Source organism: Ischnura elegans, chromosome 8 (genome assembly GCF_921293095.1).
Source record: "Ischnura elegans chromosome 8, ioIscEleg1.1, whole genome shotgun sequence".
Taxonomy (NCBI): Eukaryota; Metazoa; Arthropoda; class Insecta; order Odonata; family Coenagrionidae; genus Ischnura; species Ischnura elegans.
Window position 1 is genome coordinate 38,104,415 of NC_060253.1, and position 23,246 is coordinate 38,127,660.

Below are 23,246 nucleotides of genomic sequence, written 5' to 3' on the forward strand. Positions count from 1 at the left end.
GACAAGGAGAACATCATCTTAACATTCCTCTATATTTTCATGTCCTTCAGAGACGATAAAATGGAGAGTTGTTTTGCCGAACGGACGATGGCATTAGTTTATTTTCCCGAAAAGTAAACGGGTCAACTGAACTCAACGCTCAAATCTCTCACAACGGACACCTATTTCTTTTGCATTCTCTCACAGGTTAATGTTTTCTGTCCCAACACCTTCGCAATGCACCAATTGAGGCAGTTTCTGGGTTGGTAACTAAGTATATCTTTACGTTATGTAACCTCGAAAATGGCCTCGGTATGAAAATTATGTCATCTTTATTAATTATTATTCAATCTTTATTACATCTGTACAGTACCCTGCGAGCCACCTCTAGGGTGTTTCTCTAGGTGTGACTAATTGTAATTAATGACCAGCATGCAATATGTGCACCACTTGCTCACTACATTGTTTCAAAAAACTATAATGATAAAAATAACCCTTGCACATGCTAGTTTCCACCTAACATGCATCAATCCATACCATACAATAATGCAACCCAAATACCTACACTCATATAGAGTGCTAAAATTTACCAACAAATAGTGATAGCAGACCATCCATGGAAGGTAGGTTTAAAAAAAGGGATTACCGCTAATAAATAAGGGTCTAAAGATGCTCAAATTATAAGACGAATATTTTTAAAAAATCCTCGCAAAACAGGACGAAAAAAGATAAAAATGAATAAGAAAAACATTCAATCATTCTCCCCAATTAATACCGCGGTTAATTTCACAAATTCCATGTGTACCGCTAGGGTGTGTAGTGTGTACTTGAGGCTGGCTTACAATGAGATGCTCAGTGTTTTCTCCAGGCGAGAACGGGACATCTAAGCGAGGCTGAAGGTTTTTCCGAGAAGAGGACTCGACCCAATCAGTGCCCAAGAGCATGTACGTCTGTAAGGAGGGAAGAAGGCTGGAAGTGACTGAAGAATGAGGGAGGACTTCCTCTTCTCCATATTCCTTTGTTCCTCGAGTGGTTTCACCCTTTGTTCCTCGTTTTCCGCTTGCCGCAATAATTGCGGGCCCACTGAGGGAGGGGTCCGAAGAGGGACCTTCTACTTCCTTGAAGAATGAGAAAAAAGAAAGGAAGGGGTCCCATATCGCGACCTTGGCGTACACTCTCTCCTCCCAGGAAGAACAAGGGAATAGCCATCACCAGTCCTGTCCACATCAGACCCTTGTTTCCCCTCTTTCTTCTCATCCCCAACTACATCTTGGGCTTCTTCCTGGCGACCCTTTTTAACCCCCACACCCTCCTAAATTTTTCCCTCACACCCCTACCCGGCGCTTCTACACTGCAACCCCCTCTACCCTTCTGGTTTGCAACACTTCGCCTCTCCGAAGAGTGAAATTTTCTCCGTTTTTAAGTTCTGGGAATTGCCATTTTTAGTCCGAATGTCATTTACAACCCCTACTCAAGTCTTCAAGAGGAGTATAGAATGGGTGTGAGGTAGGCGTGGTGCCGTTAAAACTGAGTGAGGGTCAAGTCCAACCCTCGGCTCTCTTTCTGTCTCTCTTATTTGCTTCAGTTTGTTTGGAGAGAGCAATTTCTGTTGAACGTTTTGAAATTCCCTCCATGTATGTGTAAGTTTCGGATATCGATACCGCCCCATCCAGAGAACACTAACGGCTAATTTGGGGGTTCAATAAAACCCACAGCCATAGTAAGGCTTTGGGAATGACTATACCTTGTAGGTTTTGACCCTGCATCAATGTGGAGTTATATTTTGTTATTATATGTAACGGGCTGATCTTTCTGGGGGGGCACAAGCAAGGCCGTATCCAGGTTTTTGGGGGGGCACAAGGATACCTCGAAATACAAAACGAACGCAATAATAATGGAACCGTATTAAAAATATTGCATATTTTTTAAGAGTCTGGGGGGAGGCACGTGCCCCCTGCCCCCCTTCATAGATCTGCTTATGATATGTAATATTTTAAGGCCGTGTGGTATGCATGTGAGAGTCCTCTTGCATGCTGAATGCTGGTGATTGATCACCTCCTACCAAACACCCTAGACATAGCTCAAAAGTTATTATGTAAATGGAGGTGTAGATATTAGACAATAGATTGTTAACTGATATTACAGCACATCATACTAGAACCTCACTCTCATTTCTTTGAAGGATTTAATGCTTTCCCCGCGAATCTTGCTGATTAAATCTTCTCGGGAAATCAGCCGGGTCAGGATGGACATAGCTGCCAACGTTTCGATAGTCTTCTCTGCCATCATCATCTGGGTGAATGATGGACCTGGTGTTTGCCGGGTTTATATAAACAGTTGGGGCATTCAAGTCTTCTCTGATCGGTCCGTTTTTTATGTCCTTCTTCCTCTTAACTTACTCATTCAGGTTGAAAACCGCGTCTCTATTCGTTGTATTCTTTGAGAGTCTTATTGCAATCGCCTCTTGGTTAGCCGATCCCAATACCCATTTGCCTTGCATAGGATTTTGGTTTCATTGAACTGAATGGTAATATCGTATTTAAGACAGTGGTCGGCTACGGCAGATTTCTCCGGGTAGCCAAGTCTAATGCAGCGTTTGTGCTTCGATATCCTGGTTTTCATTGTTCTTCCGGTTTCGACAATTTAGCTATTTCCGCATTCACATGGTATGTAGTAGACGCCAGTGGTCTTGAGTCCAATTTTGTCTTTGATCTTCACCAGTTGGCTATTTAGTTTTTCCGGCGGCTTGTGAATCGTCTCAATGTTGGAGAAACTATGAGATAAATTATAAATCCATCCGAACTGATAAGTAAAGATATAAGTTTTTTACCCAAATAATGAAGGGCTTAATAACAGTTCGCTGTACTCAGGGCCCGTAATATTTTCTTTATTTGGAACTGCTGGTGTATTAACAACTCCGCCACACGCCTATTGGGATAGCTCGCGGCATTGTACGAGGAATTGTAATCGTAAGTAGGTGTTGATAAATACGGCTGAAATATAGGTCTTTTTTCCACAAATATCTGGAATAATGTCCTCGGCTTTCACGTGATTTCACTATAATGTGCCCTCAATACAACAAACGATATAGAAATTTCGATATGTGGTTAGAACGAAGATTTTGTGAGAGGGATAGATTGAAGGGATTTGCGTCACTCATTGGGGTACAAGTTTAAGAGAGAGAGGCAAAGTGGATGTTCAAGAGTAGGCGGAATGCTTTCGTCAATTTTTTGCACGCCTCCGTCGTTATAAGATTAATGGCACAATGAAGATCGCTGGCGTCCTGTAAATCTTGGTTAAGTTTTATAGGCCAGCTTGTCAGGAACCGGTCTACCGATAGACGAAGCTGTACTTCGCTCCTCCTCGGGCGATAAATGGATCGGCGATGTAGATGTCCAGGGACGCAGCAAGTCGGAGGATGTTTCATAGATCGATAGCCGAGAAAAAAAAAAGGTTCATGAGAAAGATTTTACAGTCTCAGGTTTGAATGGAAATTTAACGCGAATCACCGCGGCACACTGGGTGAGCTATTTGGTAACACACTTCCTGGCTGGGGAACTAGGTTGGGTATCTTGACAAGAGCACAAAGGAGAAGATATGTCGGACTTAGGAAATGTAGGATGGAATTAACACTATCCGGAGAGATATCATCAAACAGCATATTCAATAATGCAAAAGATATCGTACTGCCCGCTTAATTTCAATTTAAAAAAATCTATTTACTCCATGTTTTCCGATTGACTAGTAATCATCAAGTACCCGGGTAGAGTTTGTGAAATTAAAATGACGTGGGCAGTACGATAATGCATCATTTAATTCGGGGGAATTTTTTTTCTCGAATTCCTTGAATAACATGCTTCGATTACTGTTGTACAGCGGTAGAAGAGATAATGAGAATACATGAGATACAGTAAATACTGTGCAAAACGGGGATATTCAAGTTGCCATAACTATCAGGAAAACAAACACTTCCGGAATTCATTATATTAATCGCGGCATTCGCTGTAAGGAGTGATTGCATGCTGTTTTTATTTTACTATTTCTTTCTTATTTCTGCACTTTATTTTTACTGCCCAGCATCTGAGGACCTCGTCGAAGACTTTGGCACTAAAAGCCATGGTTTGACAAGCTGGTTGTCTCTGGATGGTACGGTGACTACCTTAGTGACCTTTGACCCATATACATGGCCCTTGGAGATCATCAAGTTAGCAATACAATTAGGTTGAGTGAACCATTGACTTGGACACCCTTGGAAATCAGAGTTTTGGCAAGTTGATGGGTACGTCTCTCTTGCTACCACTTTGTCATAGGGAAATAACCAAATCACCGAATATAATTTACGCACGGATTTTTTTGCTCATAAATGTGGTTCCACTGTTCATCCTATCCCCAAATATCCAATTCATGGCAATGTCCTCAATTTTGTTAACATTCTCATCACCAAAAGGCAAAATTCGATTTTTTTAAAAATTTGTTTTCACCGCCCTGGATGGGGGGGCAACCTACCCTGGCGGGAGTCGAACCCGCGATCTTCGGTTTGGCAGTCGAGTCGAGGCATTCAGTTTTACTTTGTCAATACCGAGGTCAATAAAAATTTTGGAGATGCCGGGGATTGAACCCGGGACCTTTCACATGCAAAGCGAACGCTCTACCACTGAGCTACATCCCCAGATGATGTCTTATCATTGTTGGAGTCTAAGTGTAAACCTCAAATTAGTAAAACTTTGAAATCAACAAAACATGAAACCTTTCCTGAGGTGCATGCCGTATTTCTTGAAACTTTCACATGCTTACTGGTCTGAAGTGTAAGAACAAAAAGGAAACACGAATAATGTCTTTGTAGTGATAAGTATTTTTTCTTCCACTACGTTCTTCTTACGCCAGTTAGAGCCCACCGTAGATGCATGTAGCATTTGATACTACATTAGCTGATACCTCAAATTAATGGAGCAAATTCGATAGTTGCAAACATATGTCACTAATTAATATGTCCCATGGACATTACTTGCGAATAATGGAATTCATTAACTGGGAAACTTTCGATGACAGCATAGTTTTATCGAATCGCCAATTTTCGTCGGATTTTTACCAAACTTAGTATACATAACTTATTTCACATTCTAGTTAAGTTACGTTAATCTAAGTTACCAATCCGACACCAAGATAAGTTCCGTATTCGTAAATTTTTATTTGTACTCGAAGCGCTTTCGGCCTCCCCAGGATTGTTTAGAATGTGAAATAAGTTATGTATGCTAAAGTTTGGTGTATATCCGACGAAAATTGGCGATTCGATAAAACTATACCGTTGCCAAACTTTCTCGGGTTTTCAAACAGGATTCGGTCAGTTGAGGACCATGTTATCTTCTAACGAGTCAGTCGCTTGAAAACCTATGAAAAGTTCATATGGCTATTTTATCCTGAAAACAAATATTCATCCTTAAAAATGCGTAGACGCCACGACCGATGTGAAAAGGAAGATTTGTGTGACGCAATGGAGATGAGGCGGCTGTATTGTTTGATCGCACGATGAAACAGTTCTTAAATATGCGATGAGTTTACTCCAATTCTGTGCACGTCTCGGAAGTTTGCTAATGTGGTCATGGAACATCACGTACTCGCTAAGCTTAGCGGGTACCTACACGTTGTCAGTTTTCCAATTTCATCTTTTAAATCAGCGTGGGGGTATAGCTCAGTGGTAGAGCATTCGACTGCAGATCGAGAGGTCCCCGGCTCAAACCCGGGTGCCCCCTATTTTTTTCTCCGCAGTAAATGTTGCAAATCAGTTACGTGTTTGTATTTTTTCTTTCATCGCAATTCATGCAATAATATTTGTATACATTCTGCAAACGTCACGGCAGATTGAAGTATAATGGATCGATGGACTTTTAAAACGCCGCATGGAAATTACAAAGGTACGACAATTGGACATGATCATCGCAAAATATATTGAGGTAAGGGTGTCTCTAAGCCCCATATTAAAAAGTAACAACGACCAACGTGGGTTGGTCGTAAAAAAGTCAATAGTATATACATCCTTCATACAATCCACTCTACCGGCGTGGTGGGGCTTATTAACGAAGGACAAGATAGATAAGATTGAAAGACTAGAAAGACCTAAGGTCAATGTATAAAATAAGACAAATGTAGGGAAGCAGAGCAGTATATGCAAACAGCAAAGTGACAGAAGTTAAATACATAGTGAAGAAAACTGCATTGAAATACGTTTACGACGTAGCTGGCAGTGATATACAAGCCATGAGGGAATTGATATCATTTAAAGATACATTTTACGACAGTTTCCGCAGGCCAGTGGCGCCGACTCCATGGGGCCTGAGGGGGCCCGAGCCCCCTCAAAAATTCGTTATGGGTGTGAAGAAAAAATGTGTCAGGCTTGCTGATTTTCCCGGTGTGTCCAGATATCGAGATTCGAGTTATGCGGGTCCTATGACTCTTATAAATGCTTAAAAAACTTAAAACTCACTACTTATAAAATTTCCCAGGCCAAGATCCCCGGTTTGGGCCCCCCCAATATTTTTTGTAAGTCGGCGTCCCTGCCGCAGACTGGAAGATATTTTAAGCACACGACTAAGACATTTTTTAAACAATTACGAACGCAAGGGCGTTATGCTAAAACCAGGGATTAACAGAAGTCAGAAGACTTCATAATTCAATATAAACCCAGACCACACGATATCTTTTGTTAACCAGTTCTGGAACGGCGTTCCGTCGCGTTCCTGCACCATGAAACCATTGGTTATCACTTACGTTGATGTTGACTCACAGCTTGTGAAGTCCGTCTCATTATCAAATGAATGGGTTTGTGTTCAAGATGGTCATTAAATAACGAAACACAATACGTGGAGTGAAAAAAGAATCACTGTGTAGAATCACATCCCTCTCTCTCACGCCTCGAACGATAAAGACGTAAGGCTGACCAGTCATTTCACGCAGAAAACAGTGAGTTCGACAATTGAGAGAATATCTTTTTCTTAAAATTCGCTCGGTAGAAATAGATCCTCGGTAGTGTAGTGGTCAGTATCCCCGCCTGTCACGCGGGAGGCCGGGGTTCGATTCCCCGCCGGAGAGTTTTTTTTTTGGCCGGCTCAGGCGGCCTGAACTTCGATCATGTAGCAATTTAAAGATGAAAAAGATTTTTTTAATTTTATTTAGCTGCTGAACCTAGTTATTATCTTAATTCAAAATCGAGGTCGCAATTCTTCGTGTAAATATGAAGGTAGGTTTCCCTGTTATATCTACGATAACTTAAATTGATGATCTGAAATCCTGGATAAAAAAATCATAAGTTAATGTATACGATAAAAGTGGAATATGTATTTATTGTCACCTCATAAAAAAAACTTTTTAACAAAAACAAATGATATACTATTGTAAGAAATATTTCATGTGTATTTAGAAAATAGAAATTAAAGCTCTTCTCGCTCGTCAATTTATGCTTCGAGTCTTTTGACTCGGAAGATAATTTCAAGTTTATAATTGAGACAGTTAATTTCTCGTTAAACCTTTCATTCCTAGCCTACTCGATCGTATGTCACGGGTCCGTATCCCTATTAGGTTGGTCGAGTCTACAACGAGGAAAAGTATCACTACAATATTTGTGGCGCTCTATCTAACTACAGCTCTTCCACGGGATTGGTTTCCTTTCTGGCGACTTTCACTCCTAGGACCGAGACGAGGGTAATTAAATACGGTCTTCTATCACCAACCAATGTTTTGAGGGATTTTCGCCTATCCACATACCCAGAGCGTAATTCGCACTCGTCGCTAGCTGGAATGACGGTTTTACATTCTATGCCCTTTTAAATTAATGTTTTATTTAACTATCTCGACTACCTTCTTGTACATTCCTTTACTCTGATTTTATACATTCGATTTTTAAAAAGCAAATTTATCTCCTGTTGGTCGCGCTCATGTTTTCCGCGTAAAATTACTGATCCGCTTTACGTCTTTAACGTCAAGACCGGAGTGACTCTTGATTTTAAGCATGATTATAATACACGAGACATGTAGTGTACCCTGATTACCGCTTTCTGAAAAAACAAAGGGCCATTTTTACTAATAAAGACGATTTACTCAACTCGGATAATTTTATCGAAAAACCGATACATAACAGCATTCAATAATCATGTTCAATATTCGGATTTTCAACGAAGCATCGCTTTCGTCCATTACATATTATAATTTTCGTATCTTTAGCATGGCAGAGCTGGACCCGAAATCAGAGAATATTTCCTTTTCTTTGCCTCTTGAAACCATCTGCCAGCTCCCCAATTTCCTGTTTCAAAGACTTACTGTCCCACGGGGTTTGGATTTCATTAAGGGTCGATGACCCCTCCGTCACCGTGGGAACGTTTTCCGAGTAAGCTCAACCCCAAGTCGAATGCTCTCGTCGCCCCCATTCCTTCCATTGTACTTCTGCCTAGCAACAGGCCCATCCAATCAGCTTCCACTGAACTGAGCGCAGCTGCCAGGCGGTCCATGAAATTTGATACTACCTCTCATCTCTCTCCGAACCTTTTCATACTCCCCCCCCCAAGTAGACAAGTTCCTTATCTGACGATCTCATAGCGTTGTGTTACACCGTAGCAGATCATCTTCCATATGTTTTTTTTGCCTGGTGGGAAGAAAGTTGTTGCTAGGCGAATAAGGGTTCGTAAAACATAGCGAGTAATATTTCTGTTTCTTGCATCATGGTCAGAGCTGGAGTGATGCCTGAAAGATTATCACGCGAGAAAGATAATATCCAAGTAAGTTATTTTGATCACATATTTCTGGAAACATTGCTCAGATATAAAAGAATTGAAATCCGATTTTGAATTTTCAAGCTGCAATTACTGAAAATACGTCACAATAATGCGTAAGTAAATAGGAAGGGTGGAATCGTGGCAGTGGCACTAATTATTCTTCACATGGATTGCTATTTCTGGTTTCTGTATCTAATTCTAAATCGTTTTAGTTAAACTTTGTTTGGAAATTTAGTGGTTGTTTCGGTAGAAGCGAATTTATTTCTCCGAGATTTTCATGTCGGTTGATTCCAATTCTAAAAGCGCTATTTTAGTTCTGCCACCGAAAGGAATTTCCTGTTACACAATTGAAAAAAGTGCTAATTCCGTATTGAGTACAGACAAATTTTCTACAATAATGTTTATTCTCAAGCTTTAACGTTATTTTCAGAACCCTGGACCAGCATTAAAAAGTGTGGAACATGAGAGGCGCAATTTTTGCAGGAGAATTGTAAATCCTGCTCTTCCCTGCAATTAGCAACAGGTAAGTATTTTCTGGGCCGGATGCTTTTGCTTGCATATAGTCTTTATATCGTTTTTATTACATAGCACTAACAAGTTATCCCCTTCACGACTGAGAATGTATTTATGTTTACGTTTTATTAATGATTTTATTTCATTTCGTACTTTCGCTTTCTCTTTAGCTTCTTTGCCTCATTCGTTTTTTTTTTTTAATTTTTCCATGGACTTTCTCTCGTACATGTATCCCAACTCCTGGTGTTTTTCTGGAAATTTTTTATCATTCCGTTACTTTTGAAGTCATCCGCTCTGATTTCACCATTTCCTTTGTTCATTATGTTAAATATTCAAAAGAGAAATGATCGGGTAAGAATTGTGGGAAATCGTAACTCAGAATGAAATACTTCGATAGGCAGAGTAAAAAGTATCGGGAAAGTGTACGCGTGGCCAGTGGCGCAGCGAGGGGGGGTCTTGGCGGATAACCCCCCCCAAGAGCTCAGAGGAATTTTTAAGTGTAATCCATTTTACTTATTTGGATCAGTATTACTTTCAGAATAGTGTTAGGATTTATCAAATATCCCTCAGAAAGACGTAAAACTCGCCATTGTGAACCATAACTCTTAAATTTTTTTTCTGGAGGAGGCCCCCCCAACTCCTGCTTACCCTATTGGGTATGCAATACTCCCACACTCGTAAGTATTATTTACCCTAAAACCCCCCCTAGCCTTAATCAGTGGCGGATACAGATGGGGGGCGCAGGGGGCGCGTGCCCCTCCCTTGCGGGTCCGGCCGTATTGCCAAACATTGCAGAACCACAATTGTGACTTTTTTATATCATAAGATGGCATTGTCTTAAATATGTGTATAATAACTTTAATTAAAATTTTATTTTACTCTACCTGTGACATGATTATTTTTTATCATGATAAAAGTAAAGGCAACTCAATATATCTTTTGCGCCCCCCCCCCCCCCCCATTGAGTGTTTTCTGTATCCGCCACTGGCCTTAATTCCTAGCTGCGCCCCTGGGCGTGGCAAGACTCGATACGATCTCATTCATGGTTGATTATATTCAAACAGTTAAAAGTCTGCTATTTAGATAAAAAATAAATTATTCATGCCATCATTTGGCGAAATTTTATTTCAATGGGCAAATTCTCAGCAATGGAAAACTTCGTGTCAGAGGTTTATATCAGCAAAGGAATTAATCCTCGATCTTTGCAATTAACACGGCGAAGTGTGCGTGGGTGTTCTAAAAATGTTTTGGTTACTTTGCGTAGATTCAGTACGTACCTATCTACTCTTTGCTTCGGTCATCCGAAAATTTTAAAGTCCTGCTTTTCATTCAGGTTAAATATACAGGTAATTCATCCTTATTAAAGTAGCTTGAATATCATCTTGTAATCCTATAAAAGAATATGCTTAGTTGCTTCCATAAAATTTATATTACAAATGACTGGTTTCGACAATTTAGCCATCCTCTGGTCTTAAGGTCCCCATGAATTGGAAAAATTAATGTTGTTCAAGCTATTATCTTTATGCCTTCGTAAATATTATGTAGACTGTCCACTTCGCCTAAGCTTCAATAACGACCATGATTTAGTCTTGCTGTTAGTGCTATTCTCCAAGGATTATTTCGTGAGTTATTTCCTCAGATATTTAATTTTATCATCATTATTCTATGGATTTGGTCAATGTTGTCTTCAATTTATTGTTCCACCTCATAACACTGTTTCTAAAATCTTATTATCAAGTATTTACTAACTCTAGGCCCTCCGAAATCATGTGTTTTTCAATGGTGGGTCCATCAGGTTACGTGCCCATTAGGAGTTATGATTTGAAATCGTCACTCGCGCTTTAAAAATCCATTACGTAAAATGAGAGTTAAATTTACGGGTCACAGCATTAGTGAATTTTTTAAGTATGGCTTACGAGTAAGTGGGTTTTAGGTATAATGATTGACTAGAGAGTGGGAGCACGGAGGACAGGGGCAAAAGAAGAAATAGTTATCGGAAGTAGCGAAGCGATGGCCATCGAAACAAAATGAGGTAAGGATGGCGAATGGTTTTGAAGATGAAGATCGAATTTGAATTTCTCTTTATATTTTTGTCATTATATATACAAAAAAGTTGTTACATTCAGGAGTAAAAGGAAGTAGTGAAGTGCTGACCATCGAAAGAAATGAGACAAGGAGAAGAAAAGGTTTTCAACCGCTTTCTGAAATATAAACATAGTGCTAGTTTCACCTGCAACAACAGTTTGCTGCAAGAGCAATTTTGCAGGAGGAGACAAGCGAATTTTTATTGCTCGCCACAATCCATCGTGATGCATTAGGAAAAAAATTCTCCCCGGCGGGGAATCGAACCCCGGTCTCCCGCGTGACAGGCGGGGATACTGACCACTATACTACCGTGGATGTGATATATTTGAAACGGAATTTAAAAACACACATTTATAGCACGTCGAGCTTGAATGTTTTTTCAACTTAACGTCCGTATCGTCGCGGAGAAGGATGTGATTCTAAACATTCGCCCGTAAATTTTTTTTTTGAGTTAAAAGACTCAAAATAAAAATTTACGGGCGAGAAGAGCTTCAATATCTCTTTTATAAATATATATATTAAATAGTTATTATAGAAGTATATAATTTATTTTTGTTAAAAAGGTTGTTTTATGAGGTGAAAATAAATATATATTCCACTTTTATTTATACATTAACTTTTGATTTTTGATCTAGGATTTAAGATCATCAATTTATTTTATCTACATTTACATTATACCCTGCGAGCCACCCCTAGGGTGTTTGGCAGAGGGTGATCAATCACCAGCATGCAGTATGCAATTGGATTTCCAAGATCTGTTATCTTTGATATAACAGCGTAATCTCCCCTTCATATTCACCAGAAGAATTGCGACCTCGATGTTGGATTATGATAATAACTTGGTGCAGTAGCTTAAAAAAAAGTATCTGTTCCATTTTTTATTTATTTTTTCTAAATCAATATTTACATATTTCATTTCCGATTTATTTGTATATATATGCTTTTTTGTGTCAGTATTCGTGTAAGCATTCCATAAATGGATATTTCTCTTGTTGAAGATGCAGTCTTGCATTCAATTATGGCTCATGATGGGCCTGGGGGGGGGAATCCTCGCAAAGAAAATTTGGGATGCGATAATATCTAATGCAATTAAATGTATAAATTCATTTTTGCAAGGACTGATATGGGCCGGAAAATATACTTAAAAGTAGTAATGTACTTATCATAGTAAAAAATTTTCTACCGATGCTTAGGTAGTCTGTGTAAGTTGTTGAAATTACCATCGAAAAATTTGCTAACTTATTCACGATTGAGGAAAAAATTCTCCCCGGCGGGGAATCGAACCCCGGTCTCCCGCGTGACAGGCGGGGATACTGACCACTATACTACCGAGGATCTGTGATATAGCGGCGACTTTTAAGACAACATTATTCTCTCAACAGTCGAACCTGCTGTTTTCCGCGTAAAATAACTGGTCAACCTTACGTCCTTATCGTTCGAATCGGAGTGCAAGGTGTGATTCTAAGCAGTGATTCTTTTTTCCATCCTCGTACCGTGCTTCGCGATTTAATCATCACCTTGAACAGAAACCCACTCATTTAATTATGGGAAAGACTTCACTAGCTGTAAATCATTTTCAACTTAAGTAAAAACCAATAATACCAAATGAGTATAACAAGCGGAGTTATTCAAACACATATTTCCACCATGAAAATTTACACCCTAAGAGCCAGGATTCCCAAATACAGTAGATTCCGGTTAATTGGGACATATCGGGACTTGTGAACTTTGCCCCAATTAGGCGAACTCTCTCGTATATGGGTACTATAAACAAACGTTGAAATGATAGAAAGAATACTAAAGAATGTTTATATAGCAACATAAGTTTATTAAGTTTAAACTATTAATGTGGGTAATAAATCAGCGAGTTTAGTTAATTTATTATCATTTTTAAGAATTATAACAATTTAGTTAAAAATATTTCTCACAGCTTCGGGCGAAGGTGAATGAATGTCTTTTACTAATTCCTATTAAAGAGAAGTCATATTCTCTTGCGGACAGTAAAACAAAAAGAGCTTTTAAAATAGGGCAAGAATAGGAACATTTGTGAAAAATAAGAGTAAATCAAAGGAGGGAAATATAAAAATAGTATTCTGAAAACAAAAATTTTAATTTAGTCGCGAGTATAGAGTCTATGTCGCCGACTCATGGCCCAATAAAGCGGCATGTTGTCCCAATTAAGCGGAGAATACTCTGGGATATTCCTCTATTGGGTTCTGTTCTTCAAGATCTGCCCCAATTAAGCGGCTGCCCCAAGTAACCGGTGGACCCATTAAACGGAATCTACTGTAATAGACTTTAAGTGTTTTGGTTATTCCAAGTGATGTTTTTAGCCATGTTTGTGATAATGTACTAGATATGTTTTGAAGTTTTTCAAGTCCCTAGCCATAGAGTTTACTTCAAAGTTTCCATTTATTATTCTGCGGAAACCAAGCACCAATAGCTCTCTAGCGTTTAATCTGTTTATGCAATTATTTATAGCTATACAAGTATCACCTACCCGCAGTGAAATTAGGTAATTAAATGTTTACGTTACATTTTTGGGGGCAAAATATTAATTATATACATATAGAGGGGTAGCGGAACAAAAAAAGACAAATAATAATAACAATAACAAATAAAAAGAAAAATAAACAAAAAATGAAATGTAAAATATCAAAAATCGATAATTATGGTGAAGGAGAAAAAGTAATAATGTATAAGTTCACATGCAATAATATATAAGTTCCGATTATCAGTTTTAAGTTTCTGTTCAGACAAAAACAACGCTACCACCACAGCACAAGCTCTTGCGCACAAAATTAAATCAAATGTCAACTGGCTGGTTAGGCCCCTTTCGCCGGCCGCCGTCCACGGCTCCGCGCCGTGAAATGGTTATCCTATGGTTATTTAAAGTCACGGTGCCATGCCGTGGACGGCGACCGGCGAAAAGCCGTCCCGTCTGAAAGGGGCCTTAGGGTGAACATGGTTAACACCCATAGAGCTGCACCTACCCGCGCACGCACCTGCGGCGCGTCAAGTAATGATTGAAAATGAAAAAGGAAAAAAAAGGTTGGGAATCGCTGCTGTAAGTAATTCTATGTCATTTAAACCATACTATAAACCTTACCATTTTTACATGATAACCCCGCGTAATTCAATGTATGAGTATTGCATCACGATACCAAGGATTAAGAAAATGAAAGAAATGGAGCTTTTTGTGCCCACGGGCGACGATAAAGTAGAGACATTTCTCTTGATAAAAGGGTTATTTTCTCATCTTATTCATCAGCATGGAGAGGAAGCTTGCAAGAAGAAGTGAAGAAGAAGATGAAAAAAAAAATATTGAAATAAAAAACAGATGATGCGTTTGTTGCGCGATCGTTAAGATATCTCGGCCGTTCGAAAAAAATTATCCGAGTTAAGTAAATTATTCTTGCTGGTGAAACTGGCCGTTGGTGTATTTCAGGAAGAATTTCTGCATATTTTGTTACGATCAAAACCTACCTGGACAGGTTGGTAAATGATGATAAGCATACCATCAGCCAGAAATATTTTACGGGGGTTACATCTGTGAAGGGGTACATTTCGGGAGGGATTATGGGGAAGGGGCCCGTTCAAGGCTGTACGCAACCCCCAATAATTATAGTGGGCGTGGACCCCTTGAACCAGGACATACTACGTGTATTTTGTACTCTCGATGATAAGGACGTAAAGTCGATCTGTAAAGATACTCGGCAAAGGTACACAGCAAACATTGAGCACGATCATCATGAGATAAATATTTATCTTAAATTTCGCTTGGGGTAACAAGTCCTCGGTAGTATAGTGGTCAGTATCCCCGCCTGTCACGCGGGAGACCGGGGTTCGATTCCCCGCCGGGGAGAATTTTTTTCCTATTCCTATTTTTCACATTATGCAGAGCTGGTACCATAATTATGTAACTCAAGATATGCTCTGTAAACGTCATTATGTGATTTGAGTATTCATTTGAAAGAGTTTTTGAGAATTGCAGAAAAGTTTCTTGGGTTTTCCACCGGTTGATGTCGTCCATGTCTCCCGACGTTTCGATCCGCGACTTGCTCCGCGACTCATATCTTCCGAATTCGATTCCGATTCGGAAGATCCCCTGATGATGATCAGCAAGTCGCGGATCGAAACGTCGGGAGACATGGACGACATCAACCGGTGGAAAACTCAAGAGGCCTTTCTGCAACTGATACGCCGGAAAAACCTAAGATCATACAGTTTTTGAGAATGTTTAATCATTTATCTAAGTAAGACATTTTCCTTATGCTGACCCCCTCCGTTTGCGGTCGCCTTTGATCTAAAATATCCTAAGTTCTCCATCTTGTGCAGAACCCCGCAAGTGTCAATTGCGTATGGCGGGCGGTGATATGACAATAGCCTTTTTCAAGTAAAAAAAGTTTTTGCGAGTTGAAGTTATTTGACCTCCGAGCTTAAAACAAAATACTAAAGGTGGGATTGCGATCTACGGCCTCAAATAGGCAATATGGCAAAGCACGAAAAACTCAATTGGACGTGTAATATAAATCCACCTTGCAAACTGAACTTCCGAGGTAATCGGTGGTAAAATTACAGTAAATATTTTTGGAAATTTTCCCGTGACTTCCAATACATCAGTATGCTTCAATTCCACGAGATTGAGCTTCACACAACTCTCTAAGTTAATATTAATTACCGTAGGTAGTTAATAGGTTTGTTGATTGGTAGTGTGGCTTGCAAACCGAACTTCCGAGGTAACCGGTCGTAAAATTAAAGTATTTTTGGAAAATTTCCCGTAATTTCTAATTTATCAGTATGCTTCAATTCCACGAGATTGAGCCTGATACAACTCTCTATGTTAATATTAATTTGTTAATAGGTTTGTTCACTGGTAGTGTAGCTTACTACCTTATGTATTCTTTTTTCCATATTTCTGAATTTTTCTATTATATCTAACGATATGTCAAGCATGCTCTAGCTTCTTAGACAGATTGCTTCCATAAGTAAATTTTTATCTCCTTGTACATGTTGGTGATGGTTCACCCCCTGCCAAACGTCTCTCTGAATGTTTTTCAGGGTAATACGTAAATGTAGATGAATATCATCTCCATTCATTCGAAAGCAGTGGTCAAGTGCATGATGCGTGGTGCATGCTCGTGGAAGTAAATTTTAAATCTCTTGTGCACGTTGGTGATGCTTCACCCCCTGCCAAACACCTCTGTAGGTGGCCTGCAGGGTAATATGTAGTTGTCTTTATCACGTATACATGATTCAGAATCCGGATTTTGATGATTTTAGGAGCGGCCGTTGCAACACAATCCTCTTAGTAGCCTCTTCTAGACCCCACAAGACGAAGCAAAAAAACATAGCTCGTCATAACTACTGTAGGGAGGGCCTTTGATCCAGCATTCCTACGCGTTCCTCCGTACCACCACAACTGCGGAGTGGAGGAGGAAAAGTTTCTAAAAACAATACTCACGACCGATGGGAACTTCCGGTCTGTCTCTCCGCTGCAAGCGTAAAATATGCGTTCTCGGAAGAAAGAGTCTTTACGTGGCGTCTACCGGCCACTTCCGACACACCCACCCACGCACTATGACGCGTCGGTAGCCAGCGCCGCCGGCGGTGACACGAGAACTGAAATGCACGCGCGGATGCATTCGGAGAAGGCGTAAAAGAGACAAGTAAAGAAACCGGAACCGATATCTCCAATTGGTCATTTGTTTCGCACGTCTTCATGTTCGGTCAAGTTCTTTCCTTTTGTCATCCGCTGCCACTGTTTTCCGGTCATCTTCCAGGTCACCTTCCGGTCATCTCTGTCTGGGCTCGTTTATTCTCGTCTTCAGTGACGGGGCCAAGGGCGAGTCGTATGCCTTTAGCGGAAATACTACTCAGATTCAAGGCATTTCAAGGCACTCAGACAAGGCAAGGGTGGGCGCTTCAATTCTGTCCATTTTTAGCACAGTGAAATATAAAATCGTTTCAGGCTTGACTGGATGTAGGTTCGATATTTACTTGAAAACAAACTATGAATGGTAATTTCCACACTTTAATTAATTTTAAATCAAATGATAAAAATAATAGTTATAAATTTAATTTATAAAAAACTTTTATTCAAAAGTCGACTACCGACCATGGTTGCAACATATTATTTGACGAAGGATCTATGGTTTTCCCGGCGAATAGACTGGAGGAAGAGATCTCGGGTTTCCAGCCGGGTCCAAGGGTTTTTCTGCACCGACGTTTCGAGGGCTAAGTCTGCCATCGTCTTCGGGGTGAATGATATTCTCCTCCATATCCTCCACATTATTTGACGATTGAAATTTTGACATAATATGCTGAAATCATGGTCGGTAGCTGAGTTTTGAATGACAGTGTGGAAATTAGCATTTGTAGTTTTCATCGTGGATTTATTGAAATAGATTAAGATTACGGAGAGTTCGCGGGTTAACATCCGCGTCCACGAGCACGAGCTCTTTACATTTAAATACTATCCCTCAAACCGATTAGGAACTTGATTCCCTGGCTTGAGGGAGGAAAATGTTTCGAAAATCTGAGAGACCTTGGATGATAGATGTCTGGTACCTTTGTACTGCGTAAGAAATAAAAGGTCGTTGTGCTCACGTTCCATTCATCCAGATTGGACCGATCCAAATCAGCGTTATTTCTATGATTGAGCCCTAGGATACAGGAGGATTGCGCTGATGCTCCCTACGGTTAATGTATCTCTATTTTTTTCTCTATACCCTCGGCCTTTGATCAAGTAGAAAACGGCATCACGTAAGTGCAGTGGCCAAGAAAGAATTTCCGACCGAAAATCCGCAGTTACCTCAATAGAATGTATTGGAGGCATGATGAAATGTAAAACTCCAACACCAATTTCCACACAAATGTAAAGACGACTTCGTTGACTTCCACTGATTTTAATCAGGCTGCATTACCAGCGCACAGCGGAAGCCCTCGCACCAACTCGATTTTAATCAGCGCTATTTCTAGTCTTTTCATTTGTGTATATCAACTTCCACATAGTAGAGCCTGATACCAATGAAAGTAATTTCCTCACTTTCAATATGGAACTCTACTACCGACCATAGCCTCGACACTTTTTGGTAATTCTCAAGGTGACATTGTCGAATAGCTTCACGGTTTATGTAAAAGTGACAAAACCATGGTCGGAATTAGAGTTGTGTAAACATCATCAAGACTGGTCAACAATCCTACGATTAGTTTGATGCTGCTCTCCGCTCAATTCTCCTATCAGCTAATCTTTTCACACCCTATTATTTCTTCTTCACTTTTACATCCTTCTTTACTTGTTCCATATATTTTGTTCGAGGTCTTCCTTTTCCGTTCTTACCTTCCACTTGTCCCTCGACGATTGCCTTCATCAGGCCATCATGTCTCAAGATGTGGCCTATAAGGTTGTTCAGTCTTCTTATTAGGGTTTTCATGAGGCTTCTCTTCTCTCATAATCTTCTTAGGACTTCCTCATTACTTACTCGGTCGGCCCATTTTATCCTCATCATTTTTCTGTGGCACCACATTTCGAAGGCCTCTATCCTTGCTTTCTCCGCTGAGGTATTTGCCTGTCTATGCCTCATTTCCGTGGAAAAGTATACTCCAAGCCTAAGTTCTGATTAACTATAAAATAAGAAGAACAAAGCGTGATGGAGTGATTTTTTTTTCATATTGACATAAACACTTGCAATACTCGTGAAATATTGCAAGTGTTTATTTTAATTCTGATAAATTGTTCACTTGCTTCTAGGTTTAAAATTCCCCCGTATGCATTATATCCCCGTAAATCTATACAGTAAAATTATATCTTTCTTTTGGCGGAATGCTGTCTTCGCCTCGGCTGTTCTGCTGATAATTTCTGTCTTTCTTCTCCCGTCGCTAGTAGTCCTGCTTCCCAAATAACAGAATTCCTTGTCTAATTGACGTAATAACCCATTATATTTATAACCATGTAGCTTTTAAGAAACATCAAAAATTTATAAATTTTCAGTTCTATTGAGGAAAGAGTTAAGCTAAATGTTCTTTTGTGCTGTTAATTTTAACAGCGAAATACGTAGCTGCCACAATAATTATAATTGAATAGAAAATGTTCACATTTCTAAAGGCCGTTTTACACGGGGCACGGAATTGCGCAGGTTAGAGCTGCATTTATTTCTAAAATGGCGTGGAATTGCGCGAATGCATGAACGAAATGAGAACAGGGGCTATTTTGCCGTCTCGCATCCACGCATTGTCGCGCGTGTAGCAATTCACCGCTTTACACGACGCAATTTTGATTGCGCCTTCGCAGGTACGTCGGATTGCGTAATTCCGTGTACCGTGTAAAACGGTCTAATATGAAATTTAATTTTTCCCAGAAGCAGCTCTGGGTTAGAGAGGGTTAAAGAGTGGATATTACTATTTGTTTATATACATATTTCATCATTTGTACATCGTATTTCCACCTCGTCCAGCCTGTGAAGCGATTCAGGCAATAACAATCGTCCTCTGAGGATGTCTCAAAAACACTCTGGCGCGCAGATGGCGAATTTTTCGCGCGGCTTGCACACATGGAGCATTCGCAAATGAAGGGAACAGGAAGAAGAGAGAGAGAGAGAGCTCTGGCACCGACTTTACGACATGCAATATAAGAAAATAGCCTCTTTGAAAAGAGGGTTGTCTTCTTTTTTTCTTTGCAAAGATTTCTTACCACCCGCATACGCATTCAACCGCTGCTATGCAGGCGTCACCAAGGGAGAAATTTCTGTCCCATTGTTGCAAAGAGGAAACTCACTGACCTTACCCTCCTGCTAACAGTGCTAGAAGGGGGAGGGTTGACTCCGGCTTTTGTATCAGAGGCACAGTAATGGAGGGGCAGCCTCGGCGGAAAAAGGTTTTGAAAGGAAACAAACAGACGCTTTCATAGATATTCAAACGAGTGACGGTTGAACTTTTTAAAGAGAGGTCCGACTCGGAGCACTGCACTAAATATATTCCCCAAGGTCGTGATATTTAGGGAACACAATGAAGATATGAGTGCGGACATTATTAAAATTATAAATATATTTAAGTATAGATTGAAGAGGGAAGTTTTCGTCATTTTATTGAAGGACATTGTTAAACAAGGCAAAGATGTGTATTGTTCGTGCCAGTGGCGTAACAAGGAATATGCTTTGGGGGAGGGGGGAGGAAGGGAGCCTGGCCCCCCCAAGGCAACGGGAAGACCGGGAAAATGTTGAAAAATGACATCCCTGAAAATATATTTTACGTCATTTCGGCTCTTAAAATTCAACTTTAAGCAGATGCAATTATTATATATCAAATCTAGGCAGTAATTTTAAGTAATGTTCTTTATTTCTCTGAGGCTTTGGGCGGGGGGGAGTATCTATCCCCTCATCCCCCCCCCCCATATTTACATCACTGGGTCGTACTATGTTTACCAATGTTACCACCGTGAATAGGATTTTTAGATAGAATCTACATTTACATCTACATAATACCCTGCGAGCTACCTCTAGGGTGTTTGGCAGGGGGTGATCAATCACCAGCCAGCAGCATGCAATTGGACTCCCACATGCACACCACACGGTCCAAAAAACGTCTATATGTGTAGAATGGTAGGGAGTAGGTCATACTGTGAATTAAAGAGGGAATTCGCTGATGGAAGGGGAGGCTGCCAGAATACATCTTAAATAAGTACCCCATGGAAACCTACCTTAACATTTAAAACTACCCTCACCTATATATCGGCACCTTATAATCTCATGTAAAAATGATTGCTTATAATATTTGGAGTGAGTTTCAGTTTTTTACCTGTGATTTATAAATCTGTATCACTCCTGATAAAATGGTATTTCTTCTACATTATTCTGTTTAAACATGAAAAAAATAATTTGTTAATATAGAAAGCTAAGTTCAAGAATGCCTGAGGCGTTTTTGAATAGGGCTTGATCTTTTTTGCAGTGAAAACGGAAATTGCCGTGAGATAAAAAGGGTTAATAGGTAGAATACTTTAATAATAATAAATCAAATTTGCACCGACCTCAGTTTCAACGGATAGCCGTCATTCTCAAGGTCAAAGTCCACCGATTTAAAATCGCTGTATATCACCAATATTTAATCAGACGACTCGCTCATCGCCAACAGGGTGAATGGGCAAGTTTGAGTGAAGAAATAAGCCTTTGCGATGTTATTTATTCCGTTTTTTTATCCACTCAAGCTCATTCATTCACCACAGGGGCGGATCCAGGATTTCTTTCTGGGGGGGCACAAGCAAGGCCGTATCCAGGATTTTGTTCTGGGGGGCACAAGGATACCTCGTAATAGAAAACGAACGCAATTTGATCATACTATAAATCTCGCATATTTTTGAGGGTCTGGTGGGGGGGGACGTGCCCTCGTGCCCCCCCCCCCTTTCATCCGCCTATGATTCACCATATACATCTACATACAACCCCGCGAACCGCCTAAAAAGGCGTGTGGCAGAAGGTGTAAGCATAGGTTGATTTAGGGAGGACACGGGGACACGTGCCCACGCCCCAGACGTTTAAAAATAGACAAGTGTTTTAATAGGGTTATCATTGCGTTCGTTTCGTTTTGTGTATTACGGAGTCTCAATCATTTAATTTCATATTAATAACTTCCATTTTAAAATAAATAGAATATTTAGTACAGAAATTGCTGTGCGTTGTTTTTTCTCTCAAGTATGAGAAGACCATTTGCCTGTCAGGTCCTTGTCCCCCCCCCAGAAAAAAATCCTGGATCCGTTTACATAGCAAATGATTAAACAAAATATTGACGAAAAACGAGTTCTTCCGTTGTAACGTTGGTGTAATACAACGATTTCAACCAACGGAAATCCTGAAAAGACATCACGAAAATAATTCGCCGGAAAAGAATTTCATCATATTTTTCTAATACCTAAAAGCGTTGCCGAAGAAAAACTTGATTATTTTCGTGATTTGAGCAGGAAAAGAAATTCTGTTGTAAAATAAAATATAGGTCCCACCGAGATTTGAACTCGGATCGCTGGATTCAGAGTCCAGAGTGCTAACCATTACACCATGGGACCGCTAGTTCTTCTTGTCATCTCAATCTAATTCCATTCGTTGAGTAATTCCTATATTATTTTTATCTCCAGATGTATACACAAAATATTTGCTCTTTTCAATTGTATACAGAACGTTTGATACCTATGGACAAGGGGACTGCATAGAGGAGGCCCAATTCCATCCCATAGAAGGCTGATTTCTGTTGCCACTTCGGACGCATCTTAATTGCTTTTTAAAATGACCGCGGCGCGGTGATGAGTGCAATGCGATCCAATTTTTTCCAATATTTTGCAGAATAACGTTCGCCGTTGCGAAGAATAGCATTGATAAGTTGTGAATTTGATAGATCACGTCAAGATGTGTATAAATTTCGGTTAAAACCCCTAATCATACCTTATTTTCCCGTGAAACTCGTTCAATTTGCCCGTCAGCGACCCGAGTGGCGACTTTTGTAAACCCATTTAAATACGCGGTGGGTGACAATACTTGTGGGTGGGACAATACTACGCGGTGGGTGAGGCCGACTGAGGATCCTCTTTTGCGGTATTCGTGCATTTGGATACTGATGAAGTCTTCTCGGGGAATCAGCCGGGTCAGGATGGACATTGCTGCCAACGTTTCGACGGCCATCTCGGCCAATTTTATCAGGGCGAATGTCGATGGCAGGGAAGGCCGTCGAAACGTTTTCAGCAATGTTCATCCGGACCCGGCTGATGTCCCGAGAAGACTTCATCAGCCAGATTCGCCGGGAAAGTACCAAATCCTTCATCATGTGGATACTGTTTGGAATAACATTTTTTTAATATCCCCGATATTACAACTTGTATATCCATACGACGTTATTATAACAACTCGTCATGGGTTAGTTACTTTG

General features: G+C 40.1%; 7 non-coding genes across 7 annotated transcripts; 3 read left to right on the forward strand and 4 right to left on the reverse strand.

Moving 5' to 3' along the window:
- Positions 1-4,576: 4,576 nt before the first annotated feature.
- Trnaa-ugc lies at positions 4,577-4,648 on the reverse strand. The gene has a single exon. It is a non-coding gene; the product is annotated as a tRNA-Ala (tRNA).
- A 1,009-nt stretch (positions 4,649-5,657) lies between these two features.
- On the forward strand, positions 5,658-5,729 carry Trnac-gca. Its single transcript has one exon. It is a non-coding gene; the product is annotated as a tRNA-Cys (tRNA).
- Positions 5,730-6,993: 1,264 nt separating this feature from the next.
- Positions 6,994-7,065, forward strand: Trnad-guc. Its single transcript has one exon. It is a non-coding gene; the product is annotated as a tRNA-Asp (tRNA).
- A 4,517-nt stretch (positions 7,066-11,582) lies between these two features.
- Trnad-guc lies at positions 11,583-11,654 on the reverse strand. The gene has a single exon. It is a non-coding gene; the product is annotated as a tRNA-Asp (tRNA).
- A 948-nt stretch (positions 11,655-12,602) lies between these two features.
- Positions 12,603-12,674, reverse strand: Trnad-guc. Its single transcript has one exon. It is a non-coding gene; the product is annotated as a tRNA-Asp (tRNA).
- Positions 12,675-15,132: 2,458 nt separating this feature from the next.
- Positions 15,133-15,204, forward strand: Trnad-guc. The gene has a single exon. It is a non-coding gene; the product is annotated as a tRNA-Asp (tRNA).
- Positions 15,205-22,320: 7,116 nt separating this feature from the next.
- Trnaq-cug lies at positions 22,321-22,392 on the reverse strand. Its single transcript has one exon. It is a non-coding gene; the product is annotated as a tRNA-Gln (tRNA).
- Positions 22,393-23,246: the final 854 nt, after the last annotated feature.